A 27,276-nucleotide genomic window follows, 5' to 3' on the forward strand; every position below is an offset into this window, starting at 1 on the left:
GTGATTTACAATGAAGACTTGCTTGTCACATGAGGGGTAATTTTAACCTAAAACACCCTGTAGAAAATTGTAGGTATTGGACCTGGTGCCAGTTTCACACCTGATTTAACTCTGAAGTTAAACAGACAGCCTATCCCCTTCCATTGATTTATTGCAGAGCAAATTAGGTTACAATTACGCCTATTCGGCAGAATTTAATGGTTGTAGCAGTGTATCCGTCCCTCCTGCCATCATGGGAAGGCCACCGGTGGTCAGTTCCGGGAGCCCTATCTGGATTAAATTCCAATTCAGTAGCTCCCTTGGCTGCCATTGCCCTGCCAGGGGTTAATTTCCCATCGCACTTTCTGCTGTGGGGCAGATGTCCTGCATACAAGAGCTGCTGGCCAGTCAGAGACCAGCAGCTCTCCAGTACCTGCAGTGCTACCAGCAGGAATGCTGGATCCAGTCAGCAAGGCCCTGGTGAGGGAGCAGAAGGGGGCATCATTGTAAGGGCAGGGGGTATCTTCCCCAGGCCCCTTGCTTACCATCAGCAGGTCCCTATGATGTGTACATGGTGCCCAAGAAGGAGGGAAGCCCCCCCCCCCAACCAGGCTGTAGGCATGCCAGCCAGTGTTTACCTGCATCTCAGGTGTGTCGCCCACCTGCCACTGGTTGAGTATCAGTGGCAGTGGGATGCGGTCCTTAAGTGGGCACTAATGGGCCTCAGTTGGCCTCCAGGTGGGCAGGCCATTCTTGATCCTTTGACCCTGGACTTAATTGGGAGGAGTCGAGAAGGTGACAGTGTCTGCACGCCATGATACAGGCCTCTGCCAACCAACCTGATTCCAGGGGGAGCATTAAATTCTGCCCATTATATCAAATGTCATGTTACAATTCCCCCAGTGGATTGAGTTTTACCACAGGCCTCGGGACCCAGTGTCAGGATGAAAAGCAGGCCCTTAGTCTGCGTTTGTTGGCAGTGGGACAGACTCTATGATTTTACTGCAGGCAGGATCCTAATTGGTCTCTTGCGGGCTCACCATCCAGTTAAGGATAACTTTGGGCTCCTGATGCTGTTAACCCAATCAAAAGACCTGGCAGTTCTGAAGCTTCAGCAATGCCACTGGGATGGGTGGCCTCAGACAGGTAAGTGCAAATGGAGATCTAGAGGGCTGAGGGCAGTGGGGCCTATGGGACAGGGGAAGCCCCTCTGGGGGGATTGATGGGGGAGCAGGGGCTGTATTTCATGGCCTGTATTTCATGTCCGTGGTCCCCTCTTTGAGGCAAAAGGCCTCAGGATCCACTACTGGCCCTCCCACCACTTCCAAACTGTTGAAGAGAGGTTGCTTCCAAGCAGCTGGCAGCTTTCCCATACTGGCAGAAGGGGGATCTCTAATTTTGGTAAAATATCACTGGCCATGTAACATGGCCATTAGAAGGAGTGGGCAGCCATCTTTCTCGCTGGAACTGGTGCAGGCTTACCGGGTTGAATGGCCTCCTCTTTTGGCTGTACCATTCCATGAGACATGGCCTCAGAACTGAGGTTCTCCTTCCACTTGTGGAAATTATTTTGCTCACTGTCACAGTCATGTATTCTGGCAGGAAATTCATTATCCATAGAATTAGTTCACCAGTGATGTTAAGTTGGAGGATGATGCACTCTAATCATTGTACCAAGTCTTTCCCGCTTCCAAGAACACTGCCAACGGGCACTATTTCTGGTTTACAGACTTGAAGAATGTGTTATATTAATCTCAGCGGGGTGTCGCTGGTGCTTCTTCCTCTCTGAATCCATCATTGGTCTGAGTTGAAACTGGTATCCTGGAGCTGATATGGGATGATTTTCTCTGGTAATATTCATAAGCAGCCTGTAGGCTGATAGATTGGCAGCTTGTGCCATTACTGGACAGTCATATTGTGGTTTGTACAGCATTGAGACCATGGCAGGAATTTTACCGTCCCGCCTGCCATAGGAATCGGAGCGGGTGAGGGGTGGACCATGGAAAAGTCCGTTGACCTCGGGTGGGACTTCACGGTTTCAGGACGAGCGGGGTCGTAAAATTCCCGCTCCACAGCTTACTTTCAAACGTCTTGAGAGCAGTTTATCATGGGCATTATCTGTTAGGTACCTTGCTGGACATATATTTGGCAATGCTTGTCCTTGGCATGAACTTAGCTTTAGTAGGGGTAATTGGGTGGTATCTGGTGGTATCAGTTCCATCCAGACAATGCCACCTACCTCAGATTGCCTTGAAGAAAGCTATACGTACACTTGGCAGGAGAGCTCCACTCCCAATTGTTCAGTTTTCTATGTTCTGAGAATGGAAACATTCACACTATGGTTAGTTAATTCAAAAGGAGTACAGAAAGTTCATGGGATTCTCCTAAGCAATCTTTAAATCCGTGTTTGACACTGCACTGGAGTCTTGTACCTCTTCTCTGTGGAGTTAGGTCAGCATCAGAGACTGATTAATACCGTGACTCCAAGGTCACGATGAAGCACAAACTGCTTTGCAGCAATGCTAATATCACAGTATAAGCACATTCTTAATCTTGTTCGCCACAAACTGAAACTACTGTTGAGTTTTCATTACCACGGAGCCTCAAATGCATTTTTAAAAATCCTGTTTTTCTCATTTTGCCTTCTCGGCCTGAGCATGTGAGATTAATATTCCATATTGTTGATCGCTGGACATTTAAGATAGCTCCCCAAATTGTTTGTATTAGAATAGAGCCAAATTTAATCCAAAGTTTTATTGATCTCAGAGATGATGGCATTTATGCTTTATATCATGGCAAGTTTCAAAAGCTAAACAGAGATTTGATTCCTACTCTGCTTTCAGTCATTGGACTGGATTATTACTCAGCCTGGCCTCAGGTGGATTTACACAGGTGTACCAGCCAATGCCAGTACTCCTCCTGTTTCCATGCGGTGTCATCTCATTGGCTCAGAGATAGTGAGCTGTCGTGGGCATCTGTTTGGGGAATGGAGCTTGCTAATGAGATGTCAGTGAGGCTTGATTTCTAAGGCCCCCTTGTCAACTTGATAGGCGGCTGGCTGGCTCTCCACTAATCAAGCCTCAAGTACTTCTTTTCACCACATCTGTTAGTCTGGCCCCATCTTTTAAACAGTGCCGTTCTTTTCAAGTCTGGCTCTGCTGAGAAGTCTAAATGCTTTGAAATGCTTTGTTTACATTCAATTTCATGCTTCAGGGCCATTAACTAGCTTCCTGATTGACAGGTTCAGGCTATTTCACAAAGGCAGTAGCTTTGTTTATTTCTGTTTTTCTTCACGGTTGATTAAATTTGACAATGACAGTTTTTTTAAACAGCCTTTCTCTTTGATCTCAACTACCTATTGGAGTCAGCAGCTGCTGGTTCTTACCACAGTTATTTTTTTAACCTTTGCCCTTTGTTGTGAAGACCTGGGCAGATTTTTTTTTCCACTTCAACCTTTTTCTTCTTCAACCTCTCATGCTGGAATAGCGTGCCTGCACTGGAGGTAGCTTTCAACCATAGAAGAGGCTGGCACCACTCCCCTCATCACCCAGGCAATGCCCCCTGCCATTCTGGCAGTGCCATTCTGGCAGTGACACCCTGGTAGTGTCAGTGTCACAGTGATATCCTGGCAGTGACACTACACTGCCAGGGTGTCACTGCCAGGGTGTCACTGTGACATTGTCACTGTGGCGCCATCCCATTGGCTCAGAGATAGTGAGCTGCCGTGGGCATCTGTTTGGGGAATGGAGCTTGCTAACGAGATGTCAGTGAGGTTTGCTTTCTAAGGCCCTCTTGTCAATTTGATAGGCGGCTGGCTGGCTCTCCACCAATCAACTGCCCACGCGTCAAAATGGCTTGATGAGCATTAGATCATTTGGGCTAAGGGTTTGTGTTTTTCCTGAGTACTTGTTCATTTTAATTTCATTCTAAAAATTCAGGTATTTCAACACTGAAGCAACTTACGAATGCACAGGCAATTGAATATTTTTTGTCTATTATTATTGATCAGCTTACGCTATAGCAAGAGAGAGGTGCAGCAATGTGGGAGTGGAGGAGGGGCTCACATCTCCATGAGATAATTTGAAAGTATTTTTGTAAGCGATACCTGTAGTCAGGGAATTGAATATTGTTCCCATGTTTCCGGGACTTGTTTCTGTTTATGTAGTTTTTGATTGTTAAGCATCAATGTCAAAATATATTTTAAAAGAAATGCAGTTGGCATGGCCATTTGAAGTACATTACAAACCCAGGATTCCTGCCTAAGGTTAATGGACATTTTACTGGGTCACCAGATTTTCTGCCCACAATGGGTCCTGCATGGGTGACACTGGAAAATCCTGATCTGTGAAACCTCACTCCGAAGGCTCAATTCCCTGGGGCGGCTAGCTGTAGGCTGGATTCGCGATGGCCCGTCCAATCGGACATGAGGGCCAAATCGGGATTCCTGCCAGGAGTCAAACCCATTGTGAGCCTCCCAGCCCGCTTCGCTGGCCCCAATCAGTTTCTTGCCCAGAGCAGGCAAGAACCTGATGAATACTCATCAGTATTCATTTAAATTTAATTACCTGGTTTGAGGCTGGGTGCTCCGGCCTTCCGGAATGCTCCCACCCCACCCCTCCCCATGTCTCACTCTCCCCACACTCCCACCCCACTCTTTACCCCCACCCCCTTCCCCGCCAGCAGGAGGTCCAGCAGGTGCCAATTCAGTGCAGGTTCTGACAAGCATAGACTAGGCGTCTGGAATTCCGAGGGAAGGGCAAGGAGGTAAGAAGTGTGTCCATGGTTAGATGGATTATCCATGCCAAATTGCTCCTCAGTGTCCAAAGATGTGGTGGTTAGGGGGCTGAGTGGGGTAAATATACGGGGTTACGGGAATAGGGCCTGAGTGGACTGTTCTGTCGGAGAGTCGGTGCACACTTGTTGGGCTGAATGGCTTCCTCTGTAGGGATTCTATGATATTCTAAGTACCCCTCTGCTTTTGCCAGGATTCAGAGGGAGATCCCCCTGGGGACCTAGAGGTTGGGTAGGTTCGGGCTGGTGAGGGGGGCGGGGGGGGGGGGGGCGGTTGGATAGGGGTTGACTTGGGACTCTCTCCAGGGATGTGGATCTGGTGGCTGGACTACCCCTTCTGTCCCTGGGATACATGGAGATCACTCTTAGTATGGTGATTTCAAGCAACATTCTGTTAAAACTTTATTATTGTCTGTAAGCTGTAAAACCTTTGAAGTCACATTAATATCCATGCCACCAAACACCTGGAAGCCTTCAAGATCACAGCAGCACTCCATTCTACAAAAAGGATTGCTCTTGGTTGATTTCAGAAGCTCCTTTGAAGAGCTCTGATTGACAGGAGCTGTCAATTTCACGAGGGCAATTGCCCTTTTAGCCTGAATGAGCCGCAGGTGCTGCCTGACCATTTTGAAGTGCTTTGATTGACGGTTCCAGAGCAGATCGAACAGTTCATTGTTGACACAATCAGTACATGCTCCAGTAAGCCTCATGTACTTCTTCTTTCCACCACGTTAGTCTGGCCCCATTCTTTTGAACAATGCAGTTTCTTTTCAAGTCTCTGGCCGTGCTGAGAAGCCTAAATGCATTGAAATGCTTTGTTTACATTCAATTCCATGCTTCAATTCCATTAACTAGCCTCCTGATTGACAGGTTCAGGCTATTTCACAAAGGCAATAGCTTTGTTTTTTTCTGTTTCCCTTCACGGTTGATTAAATTTGACAATGACAGTTTTTTTTAAACAGATGTTCTCTTTGATCTGAACTGCCTATTCATGTCAGCAGCTGCTGGTTTTTACCACAGTTTATTTAAACAGACTTGTTCTTTGTTCTGAAGACCTGAGCTGATTTTTTCTTCATAGTGCGGTCTTCAACCTCTCATGCTGGAATAGCATGCCTGCACTGGAGGTAGCTTGCAGCCATAGAAGAGGCTGGCACCACTGCCCTTGTCACCCAGGCAATGCCCCCTGTCATTCTGGCAGTGAAAGTGTCATAGTGATATCCTGGTAGTGACACGACGCTGCCAGGGTGTCACTGCCAGGGTGTCACTGTGACATTGTCACTGCCAGGATGCCAGTGCCAAGATGGCAGGGGCAGTGCCAAGTTCGCCCTACCAAGGGTTGGGGCCTGAAGGGATGCCAAAGGTGTGGTGAGGGTGAGACATCTGACTGTGGGTGGGGTCACCCTCATGTCTGTGTGATGTTTGGTTGGGTGGGGGGGGGGGGGGGGGCGCAATCCGTGCATTTAGTGGTGGGGAGGAAGATTGCCCTTCGGTGGTGATGGTTTGAGAGTGCTATCCTGGTCTCTGGGTTTGCCATGTCCGTGGGCGTGGGCAAGAGGAGCCTGTCACTTAATCCTGAGATCGGTGTGCCATTTTAAAGGGTGCCCGACCTCTGTGAAGCCGGGCTGGCTAGCATATTCCGCATTAGGTTTTTTTTCCCAATGAAAGGTTGTTGAATCCCACCTGGCAAGTGCTATCAGCAGGTAACACTTCTGTTTTCCCATTAGTGGCAACACTTAATTTTTATTCTGGAGAATCATGGCCCAAGTCATATATACCTGATCCCTATTCAATTTGTAGGTTTTCCACTCAATTGTTTCTGTGTTCAGCACTCTGATTATTCTTGCTGCCAATAATATGCGATGTTCATGCAGGACTATAACATTATTCCATCTACCTAACACACAAATCGCTACAAACCCACACTGACACCCTTCGAAATCTAACAGTCTTGAATTCTTCTTGCAAATTCAAACTCCATTTATGAAACCCACCATTGTTTCATTATCCTTGCTAGTCAACTTTTGTTTACCACACTCTAACCGATATTGAATTTACAGTTTTATTTTGATGACCTTAATAATGATTTTGGGGTGGCACGGCGGTACAATGGTTAGCACTGCTGCCTCACAGTGCCAGGTACGATTCCCGGTTTGGGTCACTGCCTGTGTGGAGTTTGCACGTTCTCCCTGTGTTTGCGTGGGTTTCCTCCGGGTGCTCCGGTTTCCTCCCACAGTTTGAAAGACATGCTGGTTAGATGGATTGACCAGAACAGGCGCTGGAATGTGGCAACTAGGGGAATTTCACGCTAACTTAATTGCAGTGTTAATGTCAGCCTACTTGTGATTAATAAATAAACTTTAATCTTACTTTAATTTGAATCTATGAATTCCTATTCTTGAATTTTATGCGTGGCAGAAGAAAAAATATTAAAATCCAATTCTGCTCAATGTTCTGGCTCCCTCTCCACTGATGCTGCCTGACCTGAGCATTTTCCACCATATTACACTTTCAGGCCGGATTTCTGGAAGCCACAATGTGTTGCCTCTGCTATCAAAATTCACACCCTCCGAACCTCTCATAATCCTGAATACTCTTAACAAATCATACCTCAGACTTCCCTTTACAAGACTGAAAAACTCATAATAACCATCGCCCTGAAGTTAATCTAGAAATTCACTTTCTTACTTCCTCCAAGGACACGGGTTTAAAATAATGAGGTCAAAACTATTGAAAGCCAGATATAATTTTAAACTTAGCTCTCTCAACTTATAAGTTACAAATCTAACATATTTACATTTAGTCATATTCCTAAATAGCCTGCGAAACGCAATGAAGGTTTAAGCAACCTGTCCATCAAAACCTCAAATCTTTTTTTCTATTATGGTACTGCAAGCACATTTCCATTGAATACATAATCCATGTCATCCTTTCCTCTGTTCAATCTCGTAACTTCGTACTTCTCAATATTTATTGCATATTCATCTTCCATTTGGTTGTGAACAGTAGCTTGCTGGTTCTGATACAGGATTAGTAATCGAGAGGACTGGATTAATTATCTGAGACATGAGCTCAAGTCCCAGCACGGCAGCTGCCGAATTTAAATTCAAGTAATTATATAAAAAGAAACTAGAATCAAAGTCTAGTGCCTGTGATGGTGACCATGTAACTGCCAGATTGACGCAAAAGCCCATCTAGTTCACTGATGTCCTTTAGAGAAGGAAATCGACTGCGCTTATTTGTCTGACCCATATGTGACCACGGACAGTGCTTGACTCCTACCTGCCCTCTGAAATGGCCCAGTAAGCCACTCAGTCAGATCAAACCGTGACCACTGTGGCAGTGCCTTTAGCACGCACACTGCAGTAATTTAAGGTGGCGGCTCACGACCTTTTCAAGTACAGTTAGGATTAGGCAATAAATACTGACCTTGCCAGTGATGCCCACATCCCATGAATGAGATTTTTTAAAAACTGTCTTTATTTAGAGATATCTTTTGTATTTCTTTCATATTTATGTGCATCGATCACTGTCTGTCACAGTACTCAATGTGCTATCATCTGCAAATGTAGACAGCTTGGACATGATTCAATCCCCCAAATCATTTATAAAAATTATAAACAAGCGTTCCAACACTAATACCCGTAACAGCTGGCAACCACCCATATGTCTTCTCATGCACCATTTTTCATTGCAGTTTATCAACCAAACTATTTCTAATCCAGTCCAGTGTTTCGCCACCTAAACCACAGGACTGAATCTAATTCAGTACTCTATTTTGTGGGATTGCCTTTCTAAAATCCCGATATTTACACTGTACAAATTACTTCACAAAAAAACCTTCACCTTGTTTTCATGGTTTGTACAACCATCCCTCTTCCAAATTCCTGTTAGTTTCAAAGCCAGTAAATTGGTTTCCTAGGGTTTTTAGGAATTTTCTGTTGAGGTACTATAGCGGAGGAATGGAAGTGCTTTGTAAATATCAATGCGTGACAGAAAAGAACTTACTAAAATCCAATTCTACTCAATGTTCTGGCTCCCTCCCCATTAATGCTGCCTGACCTCAGTGTTTCCAGCTTGTTACATTACAGGCCATACTCTGGGAGTGCCCAGTTTTGGCGCAGGATTTTCCAGCCGTGCTCACCCCAAGATCGGAAAATCCTGCCCGGGATCAACGGACCTTTGCATGGTCCGTGTCCTGCCCGCTACGATTCCCGTGGCGGGCGGGACGGGAAAATTCCGTCCTGTGATATCAGTCTTGAAATAAATATGGGAGTGCAGAATTGGTTGGACTGGCAGGTTTAACCCACCGTCGCCTCTTTAGCAACGGAGCTGTGAACCTGCATGAAGTCAGTTTCCAGCCAGCTTAAAATATTGTCTCAGATATTTCAAATGCATAAATGTGGTGATTAATGTAAGTTTAATAATTTTCATGTGAACTTCCTTTAAGTTTTTATTACTTTGCAAATCTTTCGAATGTTAAATACTGTATTTAGTGGGGGAAATAAGATAGCTGATGAAAGCATTTGATTCAGCTTTTCCTTCATCCACAGATTCTCCTACTGTGTACGTTTGATTTATCGTTTTAATATGATTCCAGTTCTGGTTGAAAGTTTATCTTTCCTCATGTTTCATTTGTAATTTCTGTGCCTGCTCAATGCTGATTTGCTGTTTTATGAATATGGAACTTGAGTTCCTGAATTGCAAACATGACAAGCGAATTTTGACATAATTGGCCGTCTCAACTTTAGGTGATGGTGTGAAATGGGCAGTACCGATGACAACTTGTTATAAATCCTGCCTGATTTTTCTCCCTATTAAAATTCTGAGCTGTTGCCTTGAATCAATAACATAAAGCTAAAAGGCAGCAAGCAATGTGTGCCTCATGAACAAAGGCAGCATGTATTTGGAACACCACCACCTTATATCCTTCTCTACAATGCTATTTTTCCAGTGTGATTTTTTTTCTATTGGCCCCATTCTTTTTTTTTCTCATAGCTTTAGATGACCTTAACTGCGGGCGGCTTGGTGGCACTGGTTAGCACTGCTGCCTCACAGCATCAGGGACCCGGGTTCAACTCCGGACTTGGGTGACTGTGTGGAGTTTGCACATTCTCCCCGTGTGCGTGTGTATGCGTTTCCTCCGGGTGCTCTGGTTTCCCCCCACGTTCCAAAGATGTGCAGGTTAGGTGAATTGGCCATGCTAAATTGTCCCTTTGTATCCCAGGTTTGATGGATTAGCCATGGTGAATGTGTGGGGATAGGGTGGGGGAAAGGGCCTGGGTAAGGTACTCTGTCAGAGAGAGTCGGTGCAGGCTCAATGGGCTGAATGACCTCTTTCTGCACTGCAGGGAGTCTATGAATCTATGGGTGGGATATTATGAGATTTTTTCGAAGTGTCCAGCTAGCTTGAAAATGGGAGAGTTCCTAATCCGTTTCTCGGGCGAGTTTTCACGCCCAATCATATGCGCTCAGTCTTTGAAAATATGGGCTAGACCATTTCTAGCCACTAGAGGCAGTGGGCGGAGCTTAATTCGCCAGACAACCAGCAGCTCAGATCGGAGCCACAAAGTGCACATGCGCAGAAAAAGCGGGAAAAAACCCAGCTCTGCTGACATAACCCACCCGGGTCAGATACAGCCTCCCCCTGCCCCCTCTGTGGACATTGGAGACCCCCCCCAACATTACTGACCCTCTTACCCCCACAACCCACCCCCAGACCCCTTGCACAAGGCCCCTTCATCACCCCCCCCACCCCCGACATGACCCTCTCTCTCCCCTACTCCCAATCATTGCAGAGGCACAAATCCCCCCTCAACCACCCCCTCCATTGGCACACCTGCAAATGCCGACTTGGCTTCCCCTCCATGGTAACAAGGCAAACTGCATTAAGCTCGCTGGAATGCTCTAAAGGGCGAGTGACCCACCCAAACTGCCTGCAGCTAATCTGCCCTAACAAGGAACAGCTCCATAATACCTCGAAGGATGGATAGACAGGCAGACAGTGCAGGCAGAAATGGCCTCCAGGAAGACTAGCTGCCTGTTTTTCAGATACTCACCTGGCTAGGTTGCTTGGGGTCGGTGGAGACAAGGTGGGCACCTTCTTACCCACAGCAGGACACCGTTCGAGAGGAAAGGATGGAAACATAGCCTGGGAGGCGGTGCCAGCATGCGTTAGTGCCAGGGCACTGGCCAAGAGAACCAGGAAGCAGTGCCACAAGAAACTGAATGACCTAATCACCTCGCCTCTTCCCCCTAAATGACCCCAGATCTCCCCACCTCTCGCACCCTGCATGGTTCCAGCCCCTGACCCCCAAGAACCTCCCTTCTCCCCCCACAAGAGTATCACAACCCTGAGCATCAGTGACAGCATGGTCCGGCTGGAGCATAGAAGTGAGCACCTGCCAATCCTCCAACTGTTGGAGACATCTCAAGTAAGTTGCATGCAGCCCAAAATCCTCTCCCTTCCTGGCACTTAACCTTGTGTCCTGTGCTGCAGGAAGGGACCCCACGCACCAGGCCATCTGGCATCGTGGCCCCCACTGCTGCTCCCACCCATCCCACCCCTGACAATTCAGAAGACTGCTCGGAAGAAACGAATGAAGGGATCTCCGACGCCGGCACCAGTTTTGCGTCAGCTTCCACCTTACAACTCACCATCCCAGGAACTCTCACATTAGTGGGTCAAGTTAGTGGCGAGGCATCTGGGCCACTCTCTGGTGCGTACGACACGTCTGCTGTACATTAGGTGGAGGGAGGAACATCTGAAGCCTCTGGCACACAGGCGCCTGCCGGAGGTGAGGACTCAGCTGGTCCCAGGCTATATGCTGGGCCTCTGAGATCACTTCTCCCTCAGCTGTTGGAGATGCAACAACAGAGCCAGGGAATGCAGGAGGGGCTGCAACAACTTTGGACCAACTGTGAGGCTGGTAGGAGGAGTCCCAAAGCTTTCAGGCAGACCAGCTATTGCCTGTCTTGTGTGGTTCCCAAGCCAACACTGCAAGGGTGGCGTCCGCGGGTGGAAAACCTGGGGCAGGGCATCCTCACCATGAGTAATAGGGTCCAAGCAATGGCCGAGTCACAGCAGGCCATGGTGAGTCCCAGAGGGTCACAGCCCAGTCACAGCAGGCCACAGCTGAGGGCCTCAACATAGATTCTGCGGCCCATGTCTGAGAAGCTCGAGAGCTTGCAGTAGAGCCACTGGGACAGCACCAAGACACAGCGGGCTATGGCAACAGCCATTGAGAACGTGGCCCAGTCACAGAGGGTCATGACTGAGGGCTGCAGAATGTGGCCCAGTCTCAGAGGGCACTTGCTATTGCCATTGACAGGTGGCCTCCTACTCAGAGAGCCATCACAGAGGGTTTGACCACCATGGCAAGAATGCAGGTGGTCCTCCAGGATTGGCAGGGCCAGGTGACGCCGGAGATTCTGGAGATCACCGCAGAAGTACCGCTATCCTATGGAGTAACACAGGGCCCACAGGAACCGCGAGGGAGGAGGAAGGGCTCGAGCCCATACCGGGGCCTTCCACCCAGGAAACTGTGGCTGTAGCTACACTTTCTGACTCCCCCTTTCCTAACACCGGGGTATCTCAGGGGCAGTGGGATGAAGAGGGTGTCATATTATGTCCCTGACACCTGGAAACCGGCCAGGGCCCTCAAGGTTCAGGCCCTCCAGAGGATGATTGCCAGGAGCATCACAGGCCACAGGGCACTGTAGGCAGTTGGCCACCTATCTCTCCGATGTATATCCTTGGGAGACACTGAGATGTTGTGGTTGATCACATAAAGTTAAGAAATTGTAGTGGCACTAAGATGGCATGGGTGAAGGGCAGCACTCGGTAGGTAGAATATTTAGGGATTGTAAAGTCTCACGTTCACATATTTTTATATTATCACTTATTTTGAAAACACTATTATTGGCAACAATAAATGTTATTTCACCCTACACCTGTAACTAACTTGTCTCTAATTAGCCTTTAAAAGAGTTGTACCTACCCCAACAGTCACCGAGCGTCCCTGCATGTTGATGTCAGTGGGGGAGGCCCCTCAATGCACTGCTACTGTGAAAATCAAGACAGTCAAATAATTCACTGGCTACAGTGGGTGGCATGAATGGTATCGACTTACAGCATCTGCCATGGCATCCCCAGAACCCACGAGAGATTCCCTCCCCCCCACCACCCCGGGGCCCTGCATGGGGGTTTAGTCTTCCTTGCCCACCACCCAAACGTGGGCCCAGGTGCCAGTGCGCATGCAGAGTTCAGGTAGGAATCAGACTAGTTTGCATCAGGGCATCATCACAATGGCGCATAGCCATAAGACCATAAGACATCGGAGATGAATTAGGCCACTTGGCCCATCAAGTCTGCTCCGCCATTCAATCATGGCTGATATTTTTCTCATCCCCATTCTTCTGCCTTTTCCCCATAACCCCTGACCCTCTTATTAATCTCTGTCTTAAAGACACTCAATCACCTGGCTTCCACAGCCTTCGGCGGCAAAGAGTTCCACAGATTCACCACTCTCTGGCTGAAGAAATTCCTCCTCATCTCTGTTTTAAAGGATCGTCCCTTTAGCCTGAGGTTGTGCCCTCTGGTTCTAGTTTTTCCTACTCATGGAAATATCCTCTCTACGTCCACTCTATGCAGGCCTCGCGGTATCCTGTAAATTTCAATAAGATCCCCCCTCATCCTTCTAAACTCCAACGAGTACAGACCCAGAGTCCTCAACTGTTCCTCATACGACAAGCTCTTCATTCCAGGCATCATTCTTGATGTCAGTGGGTCTCCTCTGGACCCTTTCCAAGGCCAGCACATCCTTCCTTAGATATGGGGCCCAAAACTGTTCACAATACTCCAAATGGGGTCTGACCAGAGCCTTACACAGCCTCAGAAGTACATCCCTGCTCTTGTATTCTAGCCCTCTTGACATGAATACTAACATTGCATTTGCCTTCCTAACTGCCGACTGAACTTGCATCACCTTAACAGAATCTTGAACAATGACTCCCAAGTCCCTTTGTATTTCTGATTTCCTAAGCATTTTCCCATTTCGCAAATAGTCTATGCCTCCATTCCTCCTTCCAAGTTCATAACCTCACACTTTTCCACATTGTATTCCATCTGCCACTTCTTTGCCCACTCTCCTAACCTGTCCAAGTCCTTCTGCAGCCTTCCTGCTTCCTCAATACTACCTATCCTTCTACATATCTTTGTATCATCTGCAACCTTAGCAACAGTGCCTTCAGTTCCTTCCTCCAAATCGTTAATGTATATTGTGAAAAGTTGTGGTCCCAGCACTGACCCCTGAGGCACACCACTAGTCACCAGCTGCCATCGTGAAGAAAACCCCTTTATCCCCACTCTCTGCCTTGTGCCAGTCAGCCAATCCTCTATTCATGCCAGGATCTTTCCCGTAACACCATGGGCACTTAACTTATTTAACAGTGGCACCTTGTCAAAGGCCTTGTGGAAATCTAAATGAATCACGTCCTCCTTTATCTAAGTTCCTTGTTAACTCATCAAAGAACACTAACCGATTTGTCAGACATGACCTCCCCTTGACAAAGCTGTGCTGACTCAGTCCTACTTTATCATGCACTTCTCAGTACTTTGCAATCTCATCTTTAATAATGGACTCTAAAATCTTGCCAATGACCAAAGTCAGGCTAACCGGCCTATAATTCCCTGTCTGCTGCCTCCCTCCCTTCTTAAACAGCAGCGTTACATTAGCTACTTTGCAGTCCTCTGGTACCCTCCCTGCCTCCAGTGATTCCTGAAAGATCACCACCAATGCCTCCACAATTTCCTCAGCTATCTCTTTTAGGACCCTGGGGTGCATTCCATCCGGTCCAGGAGATTTATCCACTTTCAGATCTTTCAGTTTCCCCAAACCTCCCCTTAGTGATGGCCACAACACTCACCTGTACCTCCTGGAGCTCTGGTACCACACTGGTGTCTTCTACCGTGAAGACTCATGCAAAGTAACTATTCAGTTCCTCTGCCATTAGCTTTGTTTCCTGTTATTACTTCTCCAGCCTCATTTTCCAAAGGTCCAATGGCTATTTTTGCCACTCTCTTACCTTTTATAACAAGTCATCATCACCCTCCTGCCACAGAAACTCGCTAACACAATGTACCCAGGCCCACCACTGTAGTGTTACAATGTTGCAGGAGATTGTAGGACTCTGGGGAGCGGGGGGCGGAATGGAACCCATGTGCGGCTACATAGGCCCCTGTGACCAAAGTGCATAGTGACCAGGGTCTCCCTCACCACCCTCGCATGCCTAATCCTTTCTGCCGCCAGCCCTCAAGTGCCTGAGTAGTGTTGCTCGTCATCATCCTCCTCCTCCTCTTCCTCCTCTTTCTCATCCTCCTGCTGGATGACCTCCTCCCCAGCGATGCCCGGGTGGTTGGCCTCCACATCCTCCTTCAAAAGATCTCCTCACTGCTGCGCCAGGTTGTGTAGGGCAAAGCACACCACCACAATGTGGGACAATATCAGGGGGCTATATTGGAGGGCCCTGCCAGAGCGGTCCAGCCTTCTGGACCACATCTTGAGGTGCCCTATGCACCGCTCCACTATAGAGCGGGTGGCAACTTGGGCCTCGTTGTATCAGGTCTCCGCATCAGTCTCAGGCTCCCGTCCAGTCATCAGCCCGAATCAAGTACTCCATGTCCCCCTCGAGCCATCCCAGCACCCTGGCTCCTTCTCAAAGACCTCTGTGACATCAGAATTCCTCAATATAAAGCATTATGCACGCTGCCAGGATGTCTGGCCCAGACGTGCATGATGTTCAGCTGATGGTCACACACTAATTGCACATTTATTGAGTGGAAGCCCTTTCTGTTCATGAATCTTCCTGGATTCTTCTTGAGGGCAACGTGGGTGTAGCCCTTCAGCAACACACGCTCCCCATACCCCCCACACAGCACCCCAGCAACTCACACTCCCCATACCCCCCACACAGCACCCCAGCAACACACGCTCCCCATACCCCCCACACAGCACCACAGCAACTCACACTCCCCATACCCCCCACACAGCACCCCAGCAACACACTCTCCCCATACCCGCCACACAGCACCCCAGCAACACACACTCCCCATACCCCCCACACAGCACCCCAGCAACACACTCTCCCCATAGCCCCACACAGCACCCCAGCAACACACTCTCCCCATACCCCCCACACAGCACCCCAGCAACACACTCTCCCCATAGCCCCACACAGCACCCCAGCAACACACTCTCCCCATAGCCCCACACAGCACCCCAGCAACACACATTCCCCATACCCTCCCCCATGGATCTCAGAATGGCAACACAGCATCACCCCCCCCCCCCTCCATTCCCTGCCACACACTCACAAACACACACCCAGAACCCATGCAGTAGTGGCCACAGGCAGTGCTGCTTGATAAGTCTGGAGGCTGCAGCACTGCCACTTCAGAAAGTTTCCAGCCCATCCCCCATCTGTAACAGTGCTTGCTGCTGCCAGCACGAGGACCCAGAGTCAGCATTAAGATCCGAGGTTAACACTCTCACCTGGGTCCATGCTGAGAGTCTGAAGTTGGACCCAGTGAGCAACAACAGTCCCCCCACCCCCCCAAAAACTCGCAGCCCCCCCAACCCCAAATGCAACTTGGCGGCCATGAAACAACGAAGTCGTTAAGGCGGGTGAGCTGGGACGATTGGGAGTGAAGCTCACTAATGCAATTGTGATGAATGCAAAAAAATGCAAATTGACGTTTCGCCCATTTTGGGTGGGTTCCCAATTGTGCCAGATTTTCTTTCTCAGTAAAATGGGCATGGGCATGAAAACAGGCGCCAGTCACATCCCACCCGATTTTATGACATTTTCCTGCCGCAAAGTGGGCACAATGAAGTCGTAAAATTCCACCCTATGAATCTACTGTGAGTGCAGGAATAACTCCACCTCTTAGAACTCACTTGATTTCTCTTGCTGTAATTCAAGAGGAAGTAGGAGCAGTGATGACACTGCCCTTGGGTGAACCAAGAATACAATCTCACAAATGAACCTCCGATCATATATCAGATTGTCCCATCTGCCATTCTTCTAGTTCTGGGTTAATATAGGCAATATCTTTGAAAAAGATTATCTGCCTCTATTCTATTAAGCATTAAAGGGTAATACAGTGTAAAAAAATTTAAAAATATGCAGATTTAAAACATTGCCCACAATATTAAGTAGTTTGAAAATCCAGAAGGATGGGTTGGTTTACCTTAGATCCCGTTGAATTTAAACTTGATTCCCATTTTTGGGATTTGCTTCCTGGTTGCAGCAGTGGGCCTGTGGAGGCAGACCATCATCGAACCTATGGCGCAGAAAGAGGCCATTCAGCCCATAGAGTCTGAAGTGAATCTCCAAAAGAGCCTCCCACCCCAAGCCCTCGCCTCTGCTCTATCCCCGTAACACAGTGCATTTACTATGGCTGATCCACCTGACCTACACACCTTTGGACTGTGAGAGGAAACCGGAGCACCCGGAGGAATGTGCAAATTCCACACAGTCACCCAAGACCGGAATTGAACCTGGGTCCCTGGCACTGTGAGGTAGCAGTACTAACCACTGTGCTACTATCTGTGGGGGGGGGGGGGGGGGGGGGCAGGTGGGGAGGGAGGGAGGGGGTTGCAAAGATTGTGGGATGGGAGATGATGCAAATGAGGAAGTAAGATTGGCTAGAAAGATCATGAGATGGGACTGATGCCATCGAGGAGGTATCTGGACAGTTAGGGGTTGAGGGGGAAAAAATCATATTGGAGCCCAGAGAGATAATTGGGGAAAGAAGATGATTCTGGCCGTGTGGTGGGGGTGGGCACCTGTGGGGGAGATCACAGGTGGAGGATATAGAGGTTTGTGGATCAGGGTTAACAAGGAAATGTGGGTGAGGGAAAAGAATTCCTGTTCCTTCCAATCTCTAGTGTGGAAAGGCACTTAACCTCTTCCACCCAGAAGTACCGCCTCCTTTCAGCGCCAGGTTTCCTAAAGACTGGAAAACCAGCTAATAAGCTTTAAAGAAGCCGCCCTATTAACATATTTAAAAAGAGAAACCCACCTCCTGAAAACAGGATGGCCGACTGGCCCTCAATCCTGCTTCTGTTAAAATCACAAGCAGGTGTGCTTGAGGAAGTTTAGGTTTGAGTCTGAAATTTGTAAAACTTAACCTACTTCCTGTTGGGCTGATGGATTGGAGGGTGGGTGCAGTTAAAATTATCTCTATCATACATACTTTCAATTTGTAGATAAAAGCCTTGCATATGGACATTTATTACAAAGAGTGATGGCAGAGAATTTTAAACAAAAACAGAAAATGCTGGAAAATCTCAACAGATCAGACAAAATCTGTGGAGAGAGAATAGAGCCAACATTTCAAGTCAGGATGACCCATCGTCAGAGGCCAGAGGATTTTAATTGGGTACATACCTCACCATTAAAATGGTTGAAATTCATTGCCACTGAGGCGAAGGAGACACATGACATGAGGCTTGCCACCTCATGAGATCAATTAGGCCTCATTATTACAAAGTCAGCCTGCGTAACAGACAATCATTCATAAATGTGCAGCAAAGGCACTCATTTTTTGCAGATATCATGATGCCCTGAGAGGGTGTTGGTCACCATGGACTTCCATGTGATTAGCCACAGTTATGCTTGGCAAGACACTGCGGTGATTTGCTTTGTAACAAAGACTAGGGGGTGAATGTTCATCTTCAGTGCCTGGGATCCTTGGAATAGAAACTGGCTGGGTTCGAGAAGTGGCAGACAGTCTGCTCGGCCAGGTTACTGCACAGGAGGTGACAATGCAAATGCGTCCCTGAGATTCTTCTCGGAGATAATGCTTAAATTCTGCAGCAGCTGGTAACCAGGTTTCCAAGTTACTTCAGTGGCTGCTGATGAGGTGAGTGGGGGCTTGGACATTTTTGCTACCTGGACCTTCTATGAAACAACAGGAGTTACCTGCCAAACTCCAAACAGCAAAACAATTCTGTTTCAAAAAGATCATGAAAGCCTTGTTTCCTTGGCTTCTATATATTCCTCTGTAGAGCAGCACAAGACAGGTCTTCACTTTGACGATCTGGCTGGATTCCTCAAAGTGCTGGGCACTATCGATGATACATATGTGACTATACCCTGAGCCCCTGCCCTAATTTCAAAGGTTCCATGTGTCAGAAGGGATTCTGTCATGTGAATTTGCAGCTGGCCTCTGAATATAGGTGCAGATTGATGCATGCTAGTGCCCAGATGGCAGTTTCCATCGTTCATTCATTCATTTTACACATGCACGGTGTTGACACTAGTAACGCCCAGTAGTACTGGGTCGATGGCTACATGGGGAACCAAGGCTATTTGCTGCAGTCATAGCTGCTCACGATATCATCTCCTTCTCACACCTACCGCTCCCCCCCCTCCCCCCCCCCCCCCCCCCCCGCCGCGCCCCCCGCACTCCCCCACACACTTCATGAGGCTTTGCGAGCTTCAGCTATTTCAAATGAATCTTGTGAACGCCTCCAGGAATAAATGCAGGAGCCTCATGTTAGTGTTCACTTCCCCTCTGATTGTTCTGGTAATAGAGTTCAAGATTCCATTGGTTTTGTTGAGCACTGCCTCTGCATTGGTTTTTGCATATTACATCCAGTGTCATATCCTAGGCCCCTTTCAAGTAAATATTTGCGGAATGTGTGTACTCCACATGTGCAGTACTTATCTGCACTTGTATTTAAATTATGTCAACCCTCTGTTCACATTTATACCTTATCTCATTCAATTCAGAAACTCACATCTTCAGGAAGTGTGGCAGAACTTCCCGCTGATCACAAACTGGTGCCTTGAAATTGAAAGCAGAGGATAGAGTTTGTGTTGACAAAGCAGGAATTAACTACTGCTGTGAAAAATGAAATATCTTGCATTCTTGCAACGATTCTGAAAATTGTAAAGAGAAACATTTTATTTATGGAGGTAGGCTTCTTCAGTACCTTTGTCTAAAATGGAAAGATGCAATTTTGTGAGTACGATAATCACAAACTTCCACCAATGTAAGTTTGCCTTTCTTTTTCAGTGCCTTTATTCTATTGTGAATACACTTGAATATTTTTGTCCTGCAGAATTATAAAACTGATGAGAGATTTTGTATGATTTGCCTTTACTTCCCCAGTTCAATTCAGAGTTGCAGATGCATTGTGCAGTCATCTGTGCATCTGTCATGTATGACAACAAGATCCTTGAGACACTTCGGGCCCGATTTTACCATTTTCATTCTAAGTGCTGAATCTGAGCGCAATTCAGATCCGACTTGGAAATCTGCTTTCAGGCGCCCCCATACGCACTCAGCCTGAAAAGAAAATCGCGGGTCTGAATTGCGCTGTGGGTGGGGCTTAGCGCGCCTGAAATGATTGGAGCTCTGTACTGCACATGCGCAGTTAGAAAAAAAAATTGAAAATCCCGTCACTGTCACATCACTCCTGGGCTGCAAAAAGCGGATAAAGCGGCCTGGGAGTGATGGCCCCCACAGACGTCATCCCCACCCCTACAACATAACTTTCCCCCTTATCCACCCACCACCGCCCCCACCGCTACCCAGACCGATCGCAACCCTCTGCCCCCTTTCCTCCCCACCGATCGCCTGCAGAGTGGCAGCGGACCCCCCTGCCACTGCTCCCCTCCCCCCCCCCCACCAGAGATCCATCTGGCCTCCTTCCGAGTATATTTCACATACTCACAGCCGAATACTTTGACAGTTTCACTCATTAAGTGCCCGTGCACTTAATGAGTGGAATCCCTTCTCTCTGCTGCCTGTACTTGCAAAATCCACCGAGGTACATATCCGCGCCTTTATTGAAGTTGGTGTAATGAAACATATAGGTGCGTGTACAAATAACCGTTGCTTGATTCAACAACTTTTGCAGTTGTGTTTAGCAACTGCCAACTTGCAATAAATTCTAAGAGCTGCATTTCCAAGTTTTAGAAGATAATTTGGGAAATGGTAATCAGATCATTTCTACTTCTTCTGGACTTGCTGGTGTCGGGGAAAAAAAACAACATTCATGGCAAGTAAAATACAATCTAAGTAGCATTTATAACAGGAATGATCAGAATTAGAAATGTGATGGGATAGAATTAACTTTCCCCCCAGAGAATGATTGGTCCTCCCCCCGCCCTCTCACCTCCCCACCCAGAGAAGGTTTGCCCCCCCCCCCCCCACCAGACAACAACCTGCCCTCTTCTTTCCCCCACCCCCCCATCAGACAACGATCGGGCCTCTCTCCTCCCTCTCCCTCGCCCCCCTACCACCAGAGATACATCTGACCCGCCTCCTCCTCCCTCCCCCCCACCAGAGAATGATCGGGCCCTCTCCGCCTCCCCTCCCCCCCCCCCCCCCCCAACCAGTCAAAGATTGGGCCTCCCTCCCCCCTATCCACCAGAGATACATCTGACCCACCTCCCCCCTCCCCCCACCAGAAAATAATCAGGCCTCCCTTCTCCCGCCCCTCCCCCCACCAGATAACGATCTGGCCTGCCACCCCCCCCCCCTCCCCGCCACTACCGATCTGAGTCAGAGAGCCGTTGGAAGCTCTGAACTTACCTCTTCAGCAGCTGGAGCGCCCAAAACAGACCTTTGCCGAGCAGATCTGTTTCGTGCCGAATCGGGATGCGCGAACACGATGGTAAAGGGGGATGTGCTGATAAAGTTGGGCGGGCAGTTCATTAATTCAATTTAAATGCATGCAGATGCATTTAAATCGTCGTTGTGCCCGTTTCGGGTGCGAATCGGATCGTGGCCATTTTCGGGCCTCGGTAAAGTGGGCACCTGCGTGGACGCGGGCGCGGATCGCATTAATGGCCTCACGCCCGACTTTACCACGTTTACGGGCACAACGTAATGGTAAAATCAAGCCCATCATGTCAGATATGGTACAGTTGTGTTGCTCTTCCAGTTGCAGTGAAAGCAAATGCAGCACACTATGTCCTATCATACTTGTGCTCTTGGTAATTGATTTGACTGCAGTAGGTCATTACCTTGCATCTCTATTTGCTCAGAAAAGCCTAACCGTTTTAAGCAGAGTTTCCCAATTCATACTACTTTATCATGAGAATGATTGACATTATTATTTCAGTACAACAACCTTGCATGTTGTTGTGTTCAGCACAACATTTAAATCCTGGACTATCGGAATAATATGTTGTTTTGTTCCACTCAAGTTCTATATTTTTCATTGTGCGAGTTAGACCAATAGACGAATTTCAGCTCATAGTACTCTCGTATCTTTCCAGTTTGTTCAATATTAAATACCAAATGATTTTAAAAACAAAGAGATTTGAGAATTAAATTGGTCAACTTTTGATAACTACAAAGGGGCCTCTATTTTCTTTGGGGCGTGGGGGAGCTTCCAGCTGGATAATAGAATTTGACATCAAAACAGGAGTGCACAGATGTATGCTTTGCTGATTTTTCTCCATTTGCCTGCTTCTTCCGACCTTCTAGCACCAGATTTTGTCCAGCGTGCTAATCTGTAGAAATACAGCCAGTGTTATCTTGTCCTGACACTGAAACAGTAATCTGTTCAGTCTCAGTTCATGAAAAAAACTATATAAGTTCATAATGGCCATGTTACCATACAGTGATCTCATAGCATTAACGAAGCAGAATGGTGCTTCCTCATGTTTACTCTGCCATAGCTGCCCAAATGTCCACAGTGGTGCATGAGTGGAAGCTACATAGCATAACATTATTAACATAATGAAAGGAACAATAATTTTGGGCACTATCAGCTTTCCGCAAGAGTCACAATAAATCCATTACATCTGTTTTGGGATCATTTGCATTCCAAATTACCCATATTTTAACACATTTTACACATTTTGTATAAGTTTTGAATGTATCAATATTTTAGGAAAACATATGTTGTGAGATCATGCTATGAATGTCTTAAATATACCAACATTTTTCCCATATCCATGAAAGTAAATGACAATTGATTTTATAGACCTGAACTATGGTATCTTTCAATTTGTAGGGTAATCCAAGTTTGGCAGCATCAGCAACTTAAGATAATTGAATTTAGATGGTTGAGTGATTTGATTGAAGTTTTCAAGATATGAAGGGGAACAGATAAGCGTAAAAAGCACTACCTCTGGTGGAGGAGTCTAGGATGATGGAGTGTAACTGGGGCTTGACTTGAGGTTTAAGGTGCCTGGGGGAAACGTTTAGAGGAGGTTCGCGAGGCACGTTGTTTACACAGAGAGTGGTGAATGTCTGGAACGCGCTGCCCGGGAAGGTGGTGGGAGCAAGTACGATAGCAGTGTTTTAAGGGGCAACTAGACGAATACATGAATAGGACGGGAAATGGAAAGATACGGACTCCGTAAGTGCATGCGGTTTTAGTTTAGGCAGCATCGGCATCATGATTGGGGGCAGGCTTCGAGGGCCGAAGGGCCTGTTCCTGTGCACTTACTTTCATGGGTATGGGAAAATGTTGGTATTTTTCTTCGTTCTTTGACTTTGCTCTTCCATGCCACGTAAATTGAGCGAGCGGATTAGCCATGCCATCCCCGCAGATATATCAGCTTCATCTGGGGGCTTGGGGAATCCAGTGCCTCATATAATTCAGCTACAGGAAGCACATCTATCCACAAAAAAATGGTCGAGTAGAGGTTTGGAACTCTCTTCTACAAATTGCAATTGATAGGAGAGCAATTAATAATTTTAAAACCGATATAGATTTTGTTACTAAAGATATTAAGGGATATGGGGCAAAGGCAGATATAAGGAATTATGTCATAGATTGGACATTATCTCATTGAACGGATGAACAAGCTTGAGGCTCTAAATGATCTACTCATCTTCCTATTACTATTCAGAAAATCTGCCTTTGACGGGGGAGGTTTACATTACTCCTGAGTGCTGTATTAGTATGAAGCACTTTAACATATGGTGCCCCAGAGGATGCCCTGCAAGGTCATCACACACAACAGGGTGTGGCAGACAGAAGCTGCCTCCACCTCTGCTGTGGATGCTGGGCAAACACCGAGACGGAGTGCTAGGGTTGTAAAGGTGAGGAAATTTGAGTTGCACAGAATGGGCACAGGTATTGTTGGGTAATTTGAAGATAGCCAGCACGTATGTAAGAATTAAACTACCTTTGTCAATGTATTAAATCTCATTTTTGGCACCCTATTTGTGCCTTCCTGCTCATTCGATCTCTCCATAAAGTGCCGCTGAGACAACTGCGTCCATCTAACACTGAAAGGCTCACACACAGAACCTCCTCCATCACCTCTCTGCAATGCAGGCAGCTCATTGTATGGGTGCTCCTCACACTGTCAGAGCACATCAGTAATTCAGTGTCTCTCAGGTAATGTAGAGCTCCCCCACTTTGGTCAACTCCACCACTCAACCCAGGCATAGAGAAACTCTGATCTCGTCACATTGATCCCAGTGCTAGACACTTGCGGAAAATCTCTCCATCGTGAATCCCGTTTATTGGCTCCGGCGATATGTTATACCCCAACGCCATTTGCGCCCGCGGTAAAGGCGGGGGGGGGGGGGGGGGGGGTGCAAATCCCAGCCACAACGTTTGACCTTTTGAACCAGTATAGATTTAATGATCTCTTAGTGATTTCAACAGTAAAAAATGAAACAAATTATTTTACTATTTGACACCAGACTGAGTTAAGTAGCCTGTACATCATTCACTTTGGCATGTTGCAGCCTTTGCAAAAAGTTATTTTTAATAAATAAAAGGCTTGCAAGTGACAGTGATTAGATGATTTATCTTGTATAGCTGGGTATAAAATCAGTAAAATATAGCCAACCTTCAACAGAACTCAAATTCCTTGTCTATGGAATTCCATCGGACAGAAACAGGCAATGTGAGCCATTGTGCCATTGCTGGCACTTTGCAAGAGCTACCAATTAGTCCCAATCCCTTGTTTTTCCCCATAGCCATCATTTATGGAGTCATCACAACCCACGGCATGAAAAAGTCTCACCTTCTGGTTCTTTTGCCCAACCATCTTAAATCTATGTCCTCTGGTTAACCAATCCATCTGTCAATAGACAGGGTCTCTCCGACATACTCTGTAAAACTCCTCATAATTTTCAGCATTGCTGTAAAATCTCCCCTTACCATCTTTGCTCTAAGCAGTTTCTCTAGTCTCTCCATGTAACGAAAGTCCCTTATCTCTGGTACCATTGAGATGGATCTCCTCTGCACTATTCCCAAGGCCTTGGCGTTCTTGGCCAGAATTGACACAGTAATCTTAGTGAGGCCTACCCAGTGGTTTTTAAAGGTTTATTATAAGTACTTGCTTTTGTAGTTTCTGCCTCTCTTGGGCCATTGTTCCCAAATGCATATCTTTTGTTTGCAAACTAATGAACCATTGATAGTTAGTTTATTTGTAAATGCCGATAAACTTGTGAGTATTGTAGGATTTATCACCTGTCACAATACAGGTTTATAATTTTTTTAATGCATTAATGGGACATGGGCGTCGCTGGCTGGCCAGCATTTATTGTCCATCCCTACTTGCCCAGAAGGCATGGAGTCACATGTAAGCCAGACCGTGTAAGGATGGCAGATTTCCTTCCCCAAGGAATGTTAGTGAACCAGATGGGTTTTTCTGACAATCATCAGTAGATTTTTAATTCCAGATATATATTATTTTAAATTCAAATTTTACCATTTGCCGTGGCAGGATTCGAACGCAGGTCCCCAGAACATTAGCTGACTTTCTGGATAAAATAGTCTAGCGATAATACCACTAGGCCATCGAGTCCCCTTAGCTAACCATTGCTACAGCATATTCTAAGAATTCTAGCAGTGAAGTTATTTTAGATTTGAATAACTTGTTGCAAAAATGCATATATACCTTTGCAAAACATTATTCATTATATTACAGGTAAAGTTTGTGTATGCATGGACTTGAATTTATGTTCACTATTCAAACTAATGATAGAACAGTGCTAATAATGAATTTCCATTTTCCATTTCAAATGCAGTAATTCAGGTTTTGTATTAACTTACTTTACATTTTGTCAATTGACTTAACATCCATGCAAAACCAGTTATGGATTAAGTATTGGCTATCAAACTTTATAGTTTTCATATCTTTTAACTATTGCACTTTCATAGCATATCTATTTGTTGTTCCACATGTGAAATTATTGTTTTCTCTGCTGTTCACAGCCGTCTGTCAGTTACTTCATTTATAGTGGATGTGATCAGCAGATTTTTCAATTTGGTTGATGGCTAATGAGTAAGAACTGTAATATTCCACCCTCCTGATGTAAAGCTATTGACAGTTAAGATAAAGGCAAAACACTGCGGATGCGGGAATCTGAAACAAAAACAGAAAACGCTGGAAATCTCAGCAGGTCTGGCAGCATCTGTAGAGAGAGAATAGAACTAACATTTCGAATCTGGATGATCCTTCATCACAGCGCAGTTTAGGTTGGGCGAATGAACATATTGCAGGCGTACCCCTGTGAGGTAGCACAGACCAAATACTTATCAAAGGTAATCTGTTACCTTTCTTAAAGCAGCCTCTTCCCGAAGAACAAACATAGCTCTATTTTTAACCAATTTCATGAACTAGAATTTTCTGAACTTATTTTTGTCAATTGGTAGCGTAAAGAATATGGGTGGAATTTTACCGGCACGTCTGCCCGAGGTTCGTACGATCCCACCCAAGGCCAATGGTGAATGCTGTTCTCCAAGCCTCGGCCGCCCACGGAATCGGGGCGGGCGTGCCGATAAAATTATGGCCTATGTGTGTAAAGTGCCACCACATCCAGAACAGTTGCTAAAAAAAAATCTGTTTGTGGCAATTGTATCTGGTTGGACTGAATTTTCCCCAACCCTCAGTAAGTAATCCATTCCTCCTTTGCTATTCTGAGGATTATGTGATATTCTGGCCTTATCTGAATTGGATGATAATGCGTGGAGGTCCAAATGAGCTTTAAATTTTGACGTATTAATATGTCAGTGTATGTATTGGATGGAGTCCCTGCTCTGAAGGTTATGCTATTTACTTTCCTCTGCTCAATACATCTTAATGTTTTGAAGTACGTGAGTGCGTTAAAGGGTCTGGTTGAAAAACTTAAGTTATAAGAGTGCTGGTCTCCTTGAGATCTAATTAATGGCTTAGTGCATTGTACAGAGAAGATGACAACTTAATTTTAGCAATGGCAATCACTACCTCTAAAGGTGCAGGCATAGAATTCCCACCAGGGGTTCATTGAAGTCCCACCATAACTTCAGCAGAAACCTTGTGGAGAAAGCATAAATTGGAATTCCAGCCAGTGATGGGTTACAGTAACTTTATTAATGGGTCACCTTGCTTTCTTCTGTTACAAAAGAACAATGGTGTGAACTAAATAGTGCAGTAGATTTTTCACTTCTGGGACCTGGGTTCAAATTCAACCTAAAATAATGAGACAAAGGTCTCTTGTGACTGTAAGGGTTCCATGTGCAATATGTTGAG

Source organism: Mustelus asterias, chromosome 16, assembly GCF_964213995.1.
Source record: "Mustelus asterias chromosome 16, sMusAst1.hap1.1, whole genome shotgun sequence".
Classification (NCBI taxonomy): Eukaryota; Metazoa; Chordata; class Chondrichthyes; order Carcharhiniformes; family Triakidae; genus Mustelus; species Mustelus asterias.